This window comes from Mandrillus leucophaeus, unplaced genomic scaffold (assembly GCF_000951045.1).
Source record: "Mandrillus leucophaeus isolate KB7577 unplaced genomic scaffold, Mleu.le_1.0 Scaffold65, whole genome shotgun sequence".
Taxonomy (NCBI): Eukaryota; Metazoa; Chordata; class Mammalia; order Primates; family Cercopithecidae; genus Mandrillus; species Mandrillus leucophaeus.
The window spans coordinates 3,032,149-3,051,359 of NW_012107030.1; the positions used below are offsets into that span (position 1 = coordinate 3,032,149).

At 42.6% G+C, this 19,211-nt stretch overlaps 1 protein-coding gene across 1 annotated transcript in view; it reads right to left on the reverse strand.

Moving 5' to 3' along the window:
- LOC105554557 (phosphatidylinositide phosphatase SAC2-like) overlaps nt 1–17,296 on the reverse strand; it is a 60,484-nt gene extending 43,188 nt beyond the window's left edge. Inside the window, exon 1 of the mRNA XM_012001082.1 lies at nt 17,222–17,296. The gene's annotated coding sequence lies outside the window, so the exon portion shown is untranslated. The remainder of the gene's footprint in view (nt 1–17,221) is intronic.
- Nucleotides 17,297–19,211: the final 1,915 nt, after the last annotated feature.

Genomic DNA, 19,211 nt, shown 5'->3' on the forward strand with positions numbered 1-19,211 from the left:
TTACTATTATTGTTGTGTATTTTAATTCTACATTTAAAGTTAAGCCCCATATATGATGACAAATTCACTTAAATTTACTATTTCCCCTTTCCATTGATCTTCATTTCTTCCTACCCCTCCATGCTCCCATCTGGAATCATTTTCCTTTTGCCTGAACATCTCTCTATTTTTGTTTTTGGGGGCGGGGGGTGGGACAGAGTCTCGCTCTGTTGCCCAGGCTGGAGTACAGAGGTACAATCTTGGCTCACTGCAACCTCTGCCTCCCAGATCCAAGCGATTCTCCTGCCTCAGCCTCCCGAGTAGCTGGGATTGCAGGCGCCCACCACCATGCCTGGCTAATTTTCATATTTTCAGTACAGACAGGGTATTACCATGTTAGACCAGGCTGGTCTTGAACTCCTGACCTCAGGTGATCCGCCCGCCTTGGCCTCCCAAACTCCTGGGATTACAGGTATGAGCCACTGCGCCCAGTCCTCTCTAGTATTTCTTTTAATGCAGAGACTCCTGGTGACAAATTCTCCCAGTTTTTGTTTGTCTCAAAATGTCTTTATTTTTCTTAATTTCTGAAGGTATAAAATTCTGGACAGGCCCTTTGACAACATCATTCCATTGTCTTCTGGCTTCCATTGTTTCTATTAATGCTTATGCCTTTGAATTTAATGTATACTTTTTTCTTTGGCTGCTTTTAGGATATCCTCTTTGTCTTTACATTTCATCAGTTTTACTATGAAGTAACTGAGTGTGGTTTTATGTTTTTCCCCTTGGATTCAAAGTACTTCTTGAATCTGTGGCTTGTATTTATAGTTGGTTTTAGAAAATTCTTGGCCATTATCTCATCAAATACTACTGCTGTCAGAAACAGAACCTCTGACTAGTTTTCTTGATCTCATTTTTAAAGTGTAGGAAATATCTGTAAATGACCCTGTGATGGTTAATTTTGTGGGTCAACTTGACTGGGAAGGGATGCCCAGATTGCTGGTAAAACATTATTTCTGGGTTTGCGTGTGATGGTATTTCCAGAAGAGATTTGCGTTTGAATTGGTAAACTGAATAAAGACTGCCCTCACCAATACAGATGGGCATCATCTGATCCACTGAGTGCCAGAATAGAACAAAAAGGCAGAGGATGGACTACCTTGCTCTCTGAGCTGGGACATCATCTTCTCCTGCCTGCAGACATCAGTGCTCCTGGTCGTCAGGCCCTTGGATTCCAACTGAGACTTACATCATTGACTCCCCTGGTTCTCAGTTATTTGGGTTTGGACTAGAACTATACCACCAGCTTTCCTGGTTCTCCAGATTGCAGATGGCAGCCTCCATAATCACATGAGCCAATCCCTTATAATAATTATCCCTAAATAACAAATCTCTGTATAGATGTTAAATCTATACACACACACACACACACACACACACACACACACACACACACACACACACAGAGTTTACCCCTGAACAATGCAGGAGTTAGGGATGCTGACTCCCCATGCACATACAACTTTCGGCCAGGCGTGGTGGCTCACACCCATAATCCCAGCACTTTGGGAGGCCAAGACGGGTGGATCACCTGAGCTCAGGAGTTTGAAACCAGACTGGGCAACATAGCAAAACCCCATCTCTACAAAAAAAATACCGGGTACCATGGCATGCACCTGTAGTCCCAGCTACTCGAGAGACTGAAGCGTGAGAATTGCTGGAACCTAGGCAGTCGAGGCTGTAGTGAGCTGAGATCGCTCCATTTCACTTCAGCCTAGGCAACAGAGCAAGATTCTGTCTCAAAAACAAAAACAAAATCCACATACAGCTTTTGACTCCCCCAAAACTTAACTATGAAAAGTCTACTATTGATCAGAAGCCTAACATAAATAGTTGATTAACACATACTTTGTATGCTATATTATATACTGTATTCTTACAATAAAGTAAGCTAGGCTGGGCACGGTGGCTCACACCTGTAATCCCAGCACTTTGGGAAGCCCAGGCAAGTGGATCACCTGAGGTCAGGGGTTCGAGACCAGCCTGGCCAACATGGTGAAACCCCATCTCTATGAAAAATACAAAAGATTAGCTGGGCATGGTGGCAGGCACCTGTAATCCCAGATACTTGGGAGGCTGAGGCAGGAGAATCACTTGAACCCAGGAGGCAGAGGTTGCAGTGAGCTGAGATCACGCCACTGTACTACAGCCTGGGCGACAAGAGGGAAACTCTGTCTCAAAAAAAAATGAACATATGAATAAAGTAAGCTTGAGAAAAGAAAATGCTATTAAAAAAACCACAAGGGGCCAGGTTTGGTGGTTCACACCTGTAATCACAGCACTTTGCAAGGCCAAGACAGGCGGCTCAGCTGAGGTCAGGAGTTCAAGACCAACCTGGCCAACAAGGTGAAACTCCATCTCTACAAAAAATTAGCCAGGCATGGTGGTGCATGCCTGCAATCCCAGCTACTTGGGAGGCTGAGGTAGGAGCATTGCTTGAACCTGGGAGGCGGAGGTTGCAGTGAGCTGAGGTCGCACTACTGCATTCCAGCCTGGGCAACAAGAACGAAACTTGGTCTCAAAAAAAAAAAAAAAAGAAAGAAAACCATAAAGAAGAGAAAATGTATTTACTACTCATTAAGTGGAAGTGGATCATTACAAAGATCTTCATCCTTATCTTCATGTTGAGTAGGCTGAGGAAGAGGAAGGAAGAGAAGGGGTTGGTCTTGAGGTCTCAGGCATGGCAGAGGCAAAAGAAAATACACTATACATAAACCCACAGAGTTTAAACTTGTGTCGTCCAAGGGTCAACTCTGTGTGTGTGTGTGCACATGTGTGTGTGCATGCATGTGCGCATATATACACTATTGGTTCTGGAAAGCCCTAATAAAGATTTTGGTACCAAACAGCAGGGGTGCTGCTATAACAAACATCTAAAGATGTGGAAGCAGCTTTGGAACTGGGTAATGGGTAGAGGCTGGAAGAGTTTGGAGGTGCATACTATTAGAAAAAGCCTACACTGCCCTGCATGAACCTTTAAAGGTGATGCTGGTGAGGACTCAGAAAGAAGAGAGATGAGCTGTAGAAAAAGCCTCAATCTTCTCAGAGAATTCCTAAGTAATCCTGAGCAGAATGTCAGTAGAAAACATGAACAGTAAAGAGCATTCTGATGAAGTCTCAGATTAAAATAAGGAATGTGTTACTGGACAATATGGAGATGATCCTTGTTATAAAGTGGCAAAGAACTTGGTTGAAGTGTGTGCATGTTCTAGTATTTTGTGGAAGGGAGGACTTAAGAGTGCAATTGGATATTTACTTGAAGCAATTTCTAAGCAAAATGTCAAAGGTGCAGTTTGCCTCCTCCTGCCTGATTATAGTAAAATGTGAAAAGAGAGCTATGACTTAAAGACAGAATTGCTAAGCAAAAATGAAGTAGAACTTAAAGATTTGAAAAGTTCTACCCAGACTACAGAAGTTTTAAAAAAGGCCTGTTCAGGGGAAAACACTACAGGTGTGCCCAAGTCCCTCTGATAAGGAGAGCAATATGGGTGTGAACCATGGACTTGATAAGCCACTTCAGCAGGAGAACAGCCAGTGTGGGATGAAAGGGAATGAACTGGGAAGGAATGAAGGATGGCTGTCGGTCTTCCTGGGTTTTACAGGCCAGAACCACAGAGCTTTTTGGCAGAGAATGTGCACTATTCTTCAAGACAAGGGCAGAACAAGTCCAAAGGTGATTAAGAGATCATCAGGGCTGCTTCCTTGGTTTCAAAAGGGGTAGGCGGGGACTGCCTTATTCAACAGGCAAGATGGTCTCTGCCAGACGCCATGGGGATAGGAACAACCAGCAGGGCCCTAGGGGCACAACCCTTCCTGGGTAGAGCTGTGGAGGCAGGCCCCCCACCTCAGCAGGTCTGGAAGGTAGAACCTCTACTGCAGTGGGCCTGGAGTGCAGAACAAGGACTCAGTGAAGATTATTCTCGAGCCTTAAGATCTCAAGGAGTTTGCCGTATAGTTTGGACTTACAAGGGCTCCATTGCCCCTTTCTTCTTTCCTATTTCTCTTTTGAAAATGGAAATATCTAGCCCAAGTATGTCCTACCATTGTATTTTCTAAGTACATAACTTGTTTGGTTTCACAGGTTTGCAGCTGAAGAGCAATTTGCCTCAGAATGAATCATACCCTGAGCGTCACCCACATCTGAGTTACATGATATTTAAACGAGACTTTGGATTTTTTACTTTAAGAGTTGATGCTGGAATGAGTTAAGAGTTTGGGAATGTTGGGATTATAATGAATGTATTTTGTATATGAGAAGAGCATACATTTGGGGGGACAGGGCAGAATGTTATAAGCTAAATATTTATGTCCCCCCAAATTCATACAGTCACCCCTCAGTATCTGCAGGGGATTGGTTCTAAAACCCCCTATAGATACCAAAATCCTCAAATGTTCAAGTCCCTTATGTAAAATGGCATAGTATCAATATTTCCATATATCTGCACACATCCTCCTGTATACTTTAAATCATCACTAGATTACTTATAATACCTAATACAATATAAATGCTGTTTAAATAGTTGTTATACTATTTTTATTGGGTTTTTTTTCCTGAATATTTTTGATCTGCAGATGTGGAACCTACAGATAGGGAGGACTGTGACTATGTTGAAATCCTAATCCCCCATGTTATGGTATTTGGAGGTGGGGCTTTTGGTAGATGATGAGGTTATTAGGGCTCCACCATAACAAATGGGATTAGTACCCTTATAAATGAGACTCAGGAGAGCTCCCTCACGCCTCCTGCCATGTGAGGACTCAGTGAGAAGAGGCCACCCATGAATAAAAGGCAGCCCCTCACCAGACATCAAATCTGCTGGGGCTTTGATTTTAGACTGCCCAGCCTCCAGAGCCATCAGAAATACATTTCTGTTGTTTATAAGCCACCTAGTCCATGACATTCTGTTACAGCAGCCAGAACAGACAAAGAGAGAAGTATTACACACAGTTGACCCTTGAATAACACAAGTTTGAACTGCAAGGGTCCACCTACATGGAGATTTTTTCCAATCAAATGCAGATTGAAGACAGTATTCGTGGAATGAGAAACCCACATAAACAGAGTCAACTTTTCATATATGGAAGTTCGACAGAGCCAACTTCGGGACTTGAGCATGCATGGATTTTGGTATATGTGGGTGGTCCTGGAACCAATCCCTCCCCCTCATACCAAGAGACAACTGAACTATAATATTAACATGCTAAGAGAAATAATTAGGAAAATATCTTGGTAGTTTATCCCAAGGCATATTATGCTCCAATTATGCTCCAATTTTATTTACAAATCTTTGGTAGGAATGTAAATTGAGTCCTAAGTGTACATAAAACCTACTTCATTGATACCTGCTACATAAGTTATTAACTGCCTATTTAGCACTTTCAAGTGAATAGAACGTGAGTCTATAAAGTAGGTTTTATGCACACTTTTGCATGAATTTAAATTTCAACTAAAAATATGAATTCACAGTACATTTAGTGAGTTTTTGTTTTATATTTAAAGCCATGTCTTTAAAAAAAAAAAAAAAAAAAAAACTACATTAAGAGAAATGTTTCATCCCCCCTAGTGGAAGTAGAGCACCATATATCCCTGATTATATTTCAGGGAACAACATACATCAAGTAAATGGAACAAGTAATGCCACCACCACGCCGGTGCTGGCTTGTTCAACGTCAGGTACCTAATAGCTAAAAGTATATCACATTAGGCTTCTAATGCTCTCAGTGACTAAAGAGCTAACTATTAATTTGTTCATCTTCTAAACATAGCAGCTATTCCATGTTTCCTGACTGGTTGTTCTGTTCCTTACTAAAGTTTCCTAAGTCTAGGTTTATAGAAAACTGACAATGACTCACAGGGAGAGCATCTAGAGCAAGAGACATTTTTAATACGCTCTATTTCAAAAGTACCAAATGGTGCAATTAGATGTATATTCTGCTTAGCCTGTAAAGCTTAAGACTGTAGTTAAATCCCTAAATAAATCTTCCATAAAATGAAATAATCTATTATACTCTATAAAAAATATAAACTCTTGTATCTATAAGAAATAGAAAAGTCTTAGAAAACTAGAAAAGCCTAATGTATTAAGTACTGTTAGGCAAAATGATCTTCTATATAAAAATGTATTTTCCAGATAACTACAGCTTATCCCCCTAAAATACTAAAATGTTTTCCTGTATGTTTATTGAAAGCTTTAATACTTTCCTACCCATTAAACTCCAGCATACTAAAGACAATCAGGATTTTTACTCATGATGCAAGTTAATCATCATAAAGATAAATTAATGCTTTGAAAAGTGACAAAAATGCTTCAAGGTTGGAGGTGATTGGTCCGTACACAAAGGGAATCAGGCCCACGGGTTGTAACAAACCTGCTATCCAAGTCAATTAAATAACCTTCATTTTTTGCTGTCAATTGTTGTTACTGGCCAAGCCTAAGTAAGCGAGAACTTAACATATTTGTCGAGAATCTCCCTTCTTAAACACAATTAGCTTTGACAATAATTTGAATGGAATTACTTTTAAATGTTCAGTAAGATAAAAAGTCCAAAAAGTAATACAAAGAAGGAAATAAATACAGAAAGCACCTGTATAGGTGGCCCACGCAGTCATTTTTACCTTAATAATCCTCCTTTTCTTATTTTTATTTATTTATTTTTAGATGGAGTCTCACTCTATTGCCCAGGCTGGAGTGCAGTGGTGTAATCTTGGCTCACTGCAAGCTCCACCTCCTGGGTTCATGCCATTCTCCTGCCTCAGCCTCCCGAGTAACTGGGACTACAGGTGCCAGCCACCACGCCCAGCTAATTTTTTTTTTTTTTTTGTATTTTTAGTAGAGACGGGGTTTCACCGTGTTAGCCAGGATGGTCTCGATCTCCTGACCTCGTGATCTGCCTGCCTCAGCCTCCCAAAGAGAAGGGATTACAGGCATGAGCCACCGTGCCCAGCCTCTTAGTTTTATTTTTTAAGAGACGGGGTCTCACTAGGTTGCCCAGGCTGGAGTGCATGGCTATTCGCAGGCATGATCATAGCACACAGCAGCCTCGAGCTCCTGGCCTCAAGCAGTCCTCTTACCCTCAGCCTCCCAAGTAGCTGGGACTACAGGCACACGCCACTGTACCCAGCTTTCCTTCCCTCTTTCTGAGGCTAAAAACCAAACCTTTAACAACGCTGCTATTGAAATCACTGAGGAAAACTGGAGTATAACAACAAATGGGCCGGGCGTGGTGGCTCACGCCTGTAATCCCAGCACTTTGGGAGGCCGAGGCGGGCGGATCACGAGGTCAGGATATTGAGACCATCCTGGCTAACAAAGTGAAACCCTGTCTCTACTAAAAATACAAAAAATCAGCCGGGCGTGGTGGCGGGCGCCTGTAGTCCCAGCTACTCGGGAGGGTGAGGCAGGAGAATGGCGTGAACCCGGGAGGCGGAGCTTGCGGTGAGCCCAGAGGGCGCCACTGCACTCCAGCCTGGGCTACAGAGCGAGACTCCGTCTCAAAAAAAAAAAAAAACAAAAAAACAAATGGGTTTATAACTAGAAAAAGGAATGACAGTGGAATAGCATATGAGGCACGCCGGCCTGCCTCTCAAGTATCTCTCTGCCTGAAAATATAAAAGTCTGCCATGCCACTTAGAGATATGCTCAAGAACAAGAAGCGTACTTGTGTAACTACGCTCTGGGGAGCTCAGAACTGTGGGTCACGTTCATGTGACTTGTTCAAGCATCACTTCTACCATGGAGGTGGAACCATCCGCACCAAGGAGACGGGCTCAAGACTAGGAACAAGGGAGGTGGGAAATTCTGAAGCACAAAATGTAAGGACAAGCTGAGAGGAGCAAAGAGAGAAGGATGAAGCACTCAGCATCTAGGTACCTGAGAGGAAAGGAAAAGGAACAGGAGAGAAGCAAAAACAAGATGAATGAGAAGATACCGGAGAATGTAATCCTCTCACACCACTTAGCTGCCTGCGTCTAAGACTCAAGTCTGTTAAGAGAATGGGTCAGCTAAATTACAGTTAAAGAATCTTCTAAGGGTTAACCAGGAATCTGGTGGCCGATGAAAATCTTACTTCTAGGCCAGGCGTGGTGCCTCAGGCCTGTAATCCCAGGACTTTGGGAGGCCGAAGCAGGCAGATCACTTGAGGCAAGGAGTTCGAGACCAGCCTGGCCAACATGATGAAACCCTGTTTCTACTAAAAACACAAAAATTAGCCACCTTAGGGTGAGGCACGAGTATCGCTTGAACCAAGGAGGCAGAGGTTGCAGTGAGCCAAGATTGTGCCACTGCACTCCAGCCTGGGCTACAAGAGCAAGACTCTGTTTCAAAAAAAAAAAAAAAAGTAACTCTTACCTCTGAAAGTAACTCTGAGATCCTTGTGAGAAAATGAATATAAAATGACTGTATCTGAGGCTGGGCACAGTGCTCATGCCTGTAATCCCAGCACTTTGAAAGGCCAAGGCAGGCAGATTGCTTGAGCCCAGGAGTTCAAGACCAGCCTGAGCAACATGGCAAAACCCTGTCGCTATTAAAAAATACAAAAATTATCTGGGCACGGTGGCATGTGCCTGCATTCCCAGCTACTTGAGAGACAGATGGGAGGATCATTGGAGCCCAGTTAGGTCAAGGCTGCAGTGAACCATGATCATGCCACTGCACTCCAGCCTGGGTAACAGAGTGAGACTCTGTCTCGAAAACAAAAACAAAACAAAAAAGACTGTATTTTGTTTTGTTTTGTTTTTGAGATGGAGTTTCGCTCTTGTCGCCCAGGCTGGAGTGCAATGGCATGATCTCGGCTCACTGCAACCTCTGCCTCCCGGGTTCAAGGGATTCTCCTGTCTCAGCCTCCCAAGTAGCTTGGATTACGAGCTACTAGGGAGGCTAGTAATGTTGGTCAGGCTGGTCTCAAACTCCCAACCTCAGGTGATCCACGTGCCTCGGCCTCCCACAGTGCTGGGGTTACAGGCGTAAGCCACTGCATGCAGCCAAAAAAGACTATATTTGATTTATATTTTAGATCACTTATATTTTGATAGAAATATTATGTTACAAGATATAAATTGTACCTCAAGATATATTTATATATAATTTACATATTATAAATGTCATCCATTGTAAGGAAACGAGTCCATGATTTCAATACATGTATAGAGTCAGGAAACCAGCATTACAACACCTACATGTTTTTAATTATGTGAGTTGTCAGTAGACAGTAAAACAACCTGCTTCTCCCACGTAGAGCTGCACACAGGCAAACTCACATCTCAACAGAAGCAATAACTAAAAGCTGTGTGCCACGACCCAGGCCTCCAGCAGAGGATGAAAGCTCTGCAGGGACGCTGTCAGACCCTCTTGTTTCTCTCCAACGTCCTTAAGGAGTGAGGTTTCCAACGGCGTTTAAGGCATGCACTAAAACAATGCTAGTGACACTCCATTCATTCACCACTAAAATATATAAAAATTCCATGTCACTAGTGCCATAGCAAAGTCTCCATAGACAGCAGAAGACTAAAATCAGTATTAAAATCATATGCATAATACACTTTACCATCTTAATGATTGAGAGATCGTCACCACTTCAAAAATGAAAGAACAGCAGATGGCGAGTACTATTTTAATGAATGAGATCTACTTGAGTGAATTTTTGTCTAGGATTGTTCAGTACTATCAGTAGTAATTCAGTTAATTACTAAACAAAGAGTCTCTATTGCCATATTAATCAAGACTCCTGACAATTTTCTCTTCATCTAGTCCTGAATATATCGTGGGATATATTCCTTTAGTAATGAATCTTTTTGCTTTTTATCTTTACTTCTTACCCTAATTGAGTTTATCCTCTTCTCAATCTTGAAAATACATTTTAACTTGAAGAGCTTTTGTGATCTATTTTAAATCTCCAGCCTAAAGCAGTCTTTTCCTGGATATCTGTGTGAAGATATGACTATACCCAGACATTACATAGAAAATGAAGAGAAGAAACACATCAATCATGTGGGCCTTTTGCACAGCTGCATACTCTGCCAAGAACCACCTCTCCTCTCAGTGCCTCCCCTCCCACCCCTGGCCCTGTCCGTATGAGATGCTTTCCATCCTGGAACCCCAGCTCCTCCCATGAGATGCCTTCCAACCAGGAGCATCAGCTCCACCCATATGAGATGCTTTCCATCCAGAAGCCCCAGCTCCACCCAGTTGGGCTCTTCTGTCATACACACCACAGCACCCCACACTTGTCTTCAGATGATTACATTTGTAATGGCAAAACTGTGTGACTGGTAATTAACATCTATCACTCAGATTCTGAGTCTAGGTTTCTAGAAGCTTCGACCTGCAGCCCCAGCACTGAGTACAGGCCATGGGGTACGGTAGGTACTCCGTAGATACTTGTTAAATCCATAAGTACTCGCTGAATATTTCTGAACTGCCCTGCAGTGGGCCAGCACAGAGAGACACAGCAGGTAAGCAGAACAGACATGGCCCCAACTGCTGTCTTCTTGGAGCTTATTTCCATGAGAAGACAGACAAAAAAGAAAAAGAAAAAATTAATATGTAATTACAATTGTCATATGAAATTGACTACCATTCTTTTTTTTTTTTTTGAGATGGAGTCTCACTCTGTCACCCAGGCTGGAGTGCAGTGGCGAGATCTCAGCTCACTGCAGCATCCACCTCCCAGGTTCAAGCAATTCTCATGCCTCAGCCTCCCGAGTGGCTGGGATTACAGGCACATGGCACCGTGCCCGGCTAATTTTCGTATTTTTAGTAGAGACGGGGTTTCACTGTGTGGTCAGGCTGGTCTCAAATTCCTGACTTCAAGTGACCTGCCTGCCTCGGCCCCCCAAAGTGCTAGGATTACAGGTGTGAGCCACTGCGCGCCCAGACTTGACTACCATTTTTATTTCCTCCTGGATACTACAATGAATTTTTTTAATGTTGATTTTTCACAGATCCACACTTTTCTTTCACCTATTTGATACATTACACATCCCTCCTACTTTCTGTTCCTCATATTAGAAAATCTCGGCCGGGTGCAGTGGCTCATGCCTATAATCCCAGCACTTTGGAAGGCCAAGGCAAGTCAATCACCTGAGGTCAGGAGTTCAAGACCAGTCTGGCCAACATGCGGAAACGCCCTCTCCACTAAAAATACAAAAATAAGCCAGGCATGGTGGCACGTGCCTATAATCCCAGCTACTCAGGAGGCTGAGGCAGGAGAATCGCTTGAACCCAGGGGGCTGAGGTTGCAGTAAGCCGAGATCGCGCCACTGCACTCCAGCCTGGGCGACAGAGTGAGACTCCGTCTCAAAAATAAATAAAATAAATAAATAAATAAATCTCAACTGGTCAAACCAAAGTGAGACATGTTTGAGTTGTCGGAAGACAGACTACATTACACCCTGGCTGAAGTCCACCTGCCTGCAAATGTCTGAGGAAGAGGTCTTGCAACCGAAAAACAGGCTAATGGTTCTAAATAGATATTTTCTAGGCATTAGGGTACACAGAACCTTTTTTTTTGGCAGAGCTTACTAAAAGGGCAGGCAATTGTCAACAAAGGATAACACGAACAAAAATAGTTTGAAATTCTTCCATCATAATTTTTAAAAGAAACATGTGGATTACAAAATAACTTTCACTAATGCTACTAATCTGTTATTACCAAAACATTACTTTTTATACATTTTCACATGTAATCTTTTAGTGACTTGCTGTTTTGTTTGTCGTTTCTTGTTTTTCTGTTTTTTTTTTTTTAAGAGAGAGTCTTGCTCTCTAGCCCAGGCTGGAGTGCAGCAGTGGTGCGATCTTGGCTCACTGCAACATCCATCTCCTGGGTTCAAACGATTCTCCTGCCTCAACCTCCCGGGTAGCTGGGATTACAGGTGGGGTTGAGACAGGGTTTCACCATGTTGGCCAGGCTGGTCTCGAACTCCTGACCCCAAGCGATCCACCTGCCTTGGTCTCCCAAAGTGCCAGGATTACAGGCTGAGTCACCACATCCAGCCTGTGACTTGTTCTTATTACAGTTTCAGCAAAAATTAACATTAGAAAAATAGTCCATGTTTAAAATTTGTTCAAAATTGTATAGCCACAATGTAAGTGGTTCTTGAGTAGAATATCTGATACCCATAAGGATCGTTAAGAGGAAAAAAAATAGTAATCAGTATATATTGAATGGTTTGTCTTTTCGTTTTGTTCTTCTTGAGACAGAGTCCCGCTCTGTCACCCAGACTGGAGTGTAGTGGCGCGATCCCGGCTCACTGCAACCTCTGCCTCCTGGGTTCAAGCGATTCTCCAGCCTCAGCCTCCCGAGTAGCTGGGATTCCAAGTGTGTGCCATCACACCCGGCTAATTTTTGTATTTGTAGCAGATACGGGGTTTCACCATGTTGGTCAGGCTGGCCTCGATCTCCTGACCTTGTGATCTGCCTACCTCAGCCTCCCAAAGTGCTGAAATTACACGTGACATGAGCCACCACGTCTGGCTGAATGCATATTATTACCAAGAACTCACTTTATGTGAGTTTTATTAAATCTTAGCAATAACTGTATCAAGGAACTATAATCAGCTTTGTCTTATAGATGGTAACTGAGGCTTAGATGAGGTCACCTGACTCAAGGCAATTGTGTGATCTTGCAGAATTAGTCCACGTCTGGAGTGGGTTCCTAGTCAATGATATTCAAGGACTGGCCTATCACACTGAAATAAGGGCAAGCAGCAGGAAACAGCAACACCAGACCAGAAGGAATTCTTTTTGACATGCTTTTGTAATGAAGCATTTTGGTGGATATTATGTTCCTGTTATGGGCTAAACTGTGTCCCCTTAAAATTCATATGCTGAAGTCCTAACTCCTAGGACCTCAGAATATGATTATATTTAGAGACAGGGTCTTCAAAGGGGTAATTAGGTTAAAATGAGTTTGAGTGGGCCTTAATCCAAAATGACTGGTGTCATTACAAGATGAGGAAATTTAGACAGACACACAGTTACAGAGGGAAGACCACATGAAGACACAAGGGGACAGTGGCCATGTACAAGATCACGACAGAGGCCTCAGGAGGAACCAACACAGCCAACACCTTGATTTCAGACTTGTGTTCCAGAATTGTGAGAAAATACGATTCCATTGTTTAAGTCACCCAGCTGGTGGCACTTTGCTATGGCAGCAAACTAATACAGTTCCTAAGTCACGAGCACTTGCTTCATTCCACAGAGCTCAGAGTTCAGTGACAGTCAGGAACAGCGGCATGGCTCACCCACGCCACTTTAAGACTGTCAATGACATCTGTTCAAATAAATTTATGTTCCCATCTCCCTAGGCAAGAAGAAAAATTTGTGCATTAATATGTGGAGAATAAGTAGGAGGGAAACAGGAGAGAGGTTCAGTACAGACATTTTATTCCCCTCAACCCCTATCCTCCAAAGATAAGATGTTCCCAGGGAAAATGCCCCTCGAGTAATTTTCTCGATTCTTTCTCACACACAGCAGGCACATACCTCCCTTCTAGCCAATCTGACCCAGGGCAAGAGCTTTAATGGGGGGCAGGGAGAGGAGAGGAGGGGGCATCCCTGAGGACAGATAAGGAGAGTAAGTAAGATGGTTGCTCACAGGCAAGGGGCTGGGGGTGGAGTGACATGGAGAGGGTTGGGAGGGAAGGAAAAGCAGCAGGGGCCCAGCAAAGAGTTTCCTGTGCTGCCTCCCCACTCGCTTTCTTAAGAGCCAAACCTTTCAAGTGATGTGACAAAAAGAAGGAAAAAAAAAGGTCCAAGGATTAGGAGAATGAAAAATTAAGAGAATTTCCCTGCCCTTTTTTCCTTTTTTATACTTTCTCCAGTTCACTCTACTCTCCACCTCTCCCTCTTTCAAAATATCCTACATCACAGGTATTCTCACTGCCTATCAACCACCTATTCTGGGACCAAAGAACGGAAAGGAGGAGCAGTACATATAAAGGGGGCTGACCACAGATGGCCATACCTTCACCGCTTCCTATTGACCATACTTTGACTGTATCACAAACTCATCAGCCATCAACTAACTTACATTTGCACATCAGTTGTAGGAGACAGCTTCTGAGCTGTCTGCCAAGTCCAAACCCTCCTGCTCTGACTTCCACCGAGAGGACTGGGACTCTGGAGCACGTCCGACCTACGTGACCCCAGCCAGGAGTCCCATGGCTCAAGATGGGCAAATAAGCCTCTTACCTAGAAGTCTAATGTGGACTCACTACTCAATCTTTTTTGATTGCTGGTCAGTTTCCAGTCATTACAGGGAATATCAGTTGTCAGTTGGTTTGAGGCTAGGGGTGTCATTTTGAAGGCAGAAATTTTCTCCTACATCATACAAACAGAGAAAGTCAAAAAGAGAGAAGAATAAAAGAGACATAGGAGGAGAGGCAGTTGTCAGAGACCAGTTGCCCCAATAAAGTAATCCTGGATCCCGTACAACATCCGTTTCTGTCTTGTTTTTGGTCCCTTGGGTTCTTCATAAAAAAATGTGTGTTTTGCATAAGCTGATAGGTTTGTATTTGCAACCAAAGAGCCTTGATAAAATAGTGATTTACAATTTACTAAGCACTTGCAGGTATGATAGTTAGCTCATTTGGGACTCACAATATCCTATGAAAATGAAGACAGCAGTTTCTTTTACCTTGTGTAACAACTTAAGACATACAGGCCCTTGAGCACTGGTAGCTGTCTTCTCAGCACCCAGTCACTACCCTGAAAGGACATCCAGGTTACCCAGGAGAGAGAGGAGGACTCAAGGAGAGGCTCTGTGAGACGAGAGACATGGAGAGAGGGGCCAGGTGAAGGAGAACTAAGGCCACCCAGGCAAACTCCCGGTGAATGTTGCTACGTGAATGACCCCAGCCAACACAACAGAGAAGAGCAGAGCTGCTCTGTCAACCCACAGAATCATGAGAAATTATAGACTGTTGTTGTTTTAAGCCATTAACTTCTGGGACTGGCTTGTTACATAACAAGAGATACATGAAATAGATGTTAGGCAGCTTCTCCTGTATCTCAAAGTTAAATAAATACAGCTTGTCTTCAGGTCTCCTAACTGATTGCAGTGATTTATTCACTGTGCTAAGATGTGACTGAAAATGAGGAAAAATAACTCAAACGTGTCATTTAAATAACAGAAAACGAATTTTAGCTCAGAACACCCAGATGTGAAATTATCCTGTCAGCATGTAAATGAATTAAAAATATATGTATGTAAATGTGGACAGGTAGGAGAGTGTTATTAAAATACTTGGTTACATGGTTACACAATGACTAAATGCTTTTCTTCTCTGTGTTGAAAGAATTTTTTTAAAAAAACCTACCAAATACAGAATATACAACAATGCTCATAGCAGTATTAGTTCTAATAGCAAAACAAAAAAAGAAACAACTCAATTACCCAGTGAGAGGAAAAAGAACAAATCATGATATATTCATAAATAGTGAAAATAAGGAACTACAGTTTCATGCATGAATAAATCTCAAAAATATAAATAAAAATAAGTGAAAGAACAAAAACAACTTAATATCACTTATATAAAATCCCCAAAATACAACCCTTAGCAACATCTGTGGGAATACATATATAATAAAAGGAAAAATGAAAACCAAGTAAATACAAAATTCAAAATAGCAGGTTCCTTTAAGGGGAAGGAAATAGGAAACATTTGGGAAAAGGCACAGAGATGGCTCCAAACACATTGGTCATATTTCCTTTCTTTTATTTACTTATTTTTTTTTGAGATGGAGTTTCGCTCTTGTTGCCCAGGCGGGAGTGCAATGGCGCAATCTCGGCTCACTGCAACCACCATCTCCCAGGTTCAAGCGATTCTCCAGCCTCAGCTTCCCGAGTAGCTGGGATTACAGGCATGCGTCGCCATGCCCACATAATTTTGGTACTTTTAGTAGAGACAGGGTTTCTCCATGTTGGTCAGGTCAGTCTCGAACTCCCGACCTTGGATGACCCGCCTGCCTCGGCCTCCCAAAGTTCTGGGATTATAGGTGTGAGTCACTGTGCCCGGCTCATATTTAAAAACAATCAAAGAATCTAGCAAAGGAAAATTAGCTTGTTCCAGATATATGTGCTTATTTCTGATACACAAAAATCAATCTAGCTCCCAAATGCTTAATATTATTTTTAAATAAAAAGGACACACTATAGAGATACTCGCAATTACACAGAAATAATGGCAAAGCCTCCTATAATTCATAACTCATCAAAATTGATACCAAAGGAAAAATATTTATTTAAATGTAGTGCTTAAAATATTTCATTTAGGCCAGGCATGGTGGCTCATGCCTGTAATCCCAGGACGTTGGGAGCCCATGGCAGGAGGATCACTGGAGGCCAGGAGTTTGAGACCAGTCTGGGCAACATAGCAAGAACCCATCTCTAATTTTAAAAAGCTCCCTGAAGGGCAAGGCACCAAAAAAGAAAAAATAAAATTTCATTTGACCCCTTTCCATTAGCTTTTTGGGACCTGCCTATATAATACCTGTTATACTTTCCCACCAACAAAATTCCCTTTAAGCTCAGGACACAGGTGCCTGTCATTCCAAGTGAGGGCCTGGTGAGTGACCTGGACTTCCCATCAATCTGCCTGTCCTGGACAGGGATCTCTGACAGGACCACACTGTGTGCTAAGAGACCCATACTCCTCTGGCAGAGCTGACTGCATCAGGAACAGACAGCTGACATAAAGCCAATCAGTCATGGTCTGCCACCTGCTTGCCTCTCCAGCTTTATTCCTACTACTCTCCTCTGAGATCGATGCATTTGCTGTATCTTTCCTTCATAGCACCTTCCACAATTATCAAATAATCATACGTTTATTTCCGTGACTACTCTTTGATACCTGTCTTTCCTCCTAAACTGTAAGCTCCATGAGGGTAGAAACAGGGCGGTCTTTGCTCATTATTGTGTTCTACCAACAAGCACGATTCCTGACACACAGCAGGTGTTCAGTAAGTTTTGTAACAGGAAGAAGTGTAATATTATGTCACCTTTTTTCTAAAGTTTTCTTTTTTATTTCATTAAACTTATATGGAAATACACCCACTTTGAGCAGACCCAAAATTAAGACAAAGGAATCAAAGCCGTAAGAGAATCTCATGTATCCTCAAAGAGGAAAACACCAAAAAATGCTACAATAAATCTGACAAGTTTAAGGAGTTTACAGAAACATACCTGAATGAAGTTGAATTTTTCCAATAACACCTTCTACCAACCCCAAACAAATGGGATTCCAGGCAAGAAGTAGATCAGTAGCTAAAAGGAAATAGGAAGCAGTGATGAGAAAACATTCACCAGAAAATATATTAAAACAGTATCTTTAGCAGCGTATTAAAAAAAATCAATGTCCCAAAAAAGTAGTATGAATATCCAAATGGAATACATTACCATAAAGCAGTCTGTGACAAAATATTAAATGTGAGGCCTGAATAAGGCTTTGGATACAGTAAGGCTTCTGATAGTTAAGGGGACAGCAGTAACAATCAGAAAATCTTCCCAGATAGGAAGCAGTACCTTGGCGCCCTACAGTGGATGAACGGGGCCATTACACTACAAGAAGGCAAATGGAGGAGCTGCTTGTGGTCCTACAGCACAGAGCCAGTTCCGGATCCAAAGACAGGGCCTAAGAAATTGCCACAGAGCTGTCCACTTACTGGATCACACTCTGGAAAATACCTTTTCCCAAAGATGCTTATACCAAACAAAGAAATCCGGAAAGCAACCGCTCTTTTATATGACTTCCAGGACTAATACAATAGGAACTGCTTCCGTTTGAGTGCCTTCTATGTGCCAGGCATCTCAATCAGTGTTCCTCATCTAAACCACAGAACAGTGATTTGGGCGACAGTTTTCTTACTTCTTCCATATGAGAAATTAGATGACAAGCTGGTTCCATTCTAGACACACAAGAGAGAAGCAAATTCATTACATGCAACAGATGCCTAAGGACAGGGTTGATTCTCTTGTGTGACCCAGACTGCAAAAGGTTATATACATGATAATAAATGTAACATTTCTGGTAGTTCAACAGGTGAAGATTAGCAAGAATGAAAACGATATGTGTCTTGGCAGAAAATTAAAATTACATTTTCATTATTATCATTTGCAGTTGATTTTAGTGAAACTTACACTTAATCTGTAACTCACAAAGTAATTATACACTTAATAGTTTAGCCCCACAAATTCATTTGAGTTTTGACTATTGTATCTTGAATGTCTTTGTTATGATACATTCAACGGAAGGCAAAAAAAGCTGACTTGTCTTTGGCTGGATGCGATGGCTCACGCCTGTAATCCCAGCACTTTGGGAGGCTGAGGAGGGTGGATAGCCTGAGGTCAGGAGTTCGAGACTAGCCAGCCCACATGGTGAAACCTCATCTCTACAAAAATTAGCCAGGCATGGGGGCATGTGCCTGTAGTACCAGCTACTCAGGAGGCTGAGGCGGGAGAATGGCTTGAACCCAGGAGGTAGAGGTTGCAGTGAGCCAAGATCACGCCACAGCACTCCGGCCCAGGCGACAGTGCAACACTGTTTTTATTGCAAGAATTAAAGCAAAAGAAGAAATTTATTTTTTAAGGCTGTTATAATGCATTATCATTTCTAATCTTGACAACTCTGAGTTAAGTTTAAGAAGTCCCACTTTACAGATGAGGAGACAAATGCTGAGAAAAGTAAAACATGGTCAGGTCATACCATGGATCGGATCAAGGCTGCTACCAAAAACCAGGTCTGCCTTTTAGCCCCTGCTCTAAACCATTCTGTTACAGTGTCTCCTTCAGAAATTATACATGGAACTAATCAGTAAGACAGTGATTTTTAAATCACATGTACTATAAAATCAAAGAAAAAAAACATCACCTATCCCACCACCCAGAGATAACTTCTTCAGCTACATTTCAGGGCGTTTGTTTGCATACATAACAAACTGCAGCACTATAAATAAGCATTATTGATGGCAGCCGCAGCCTGTCTGGTTGCATCGGGGGAGGCGCAGCCAGGGCTGCAACCTCCAAGAAGCCAGCAGGGCAGAGAACAAGTGGGAGTGCTGCCCCCTACCAAGTTGGCCGGGTGGGAGCTCCATGCTCCTGGCACAGTTGCAGCCAGCAGAGGCTCCAGACCCGGGCATTCCTGCACTCTCAGGGACCCGGGAAGACCCCTCATCCC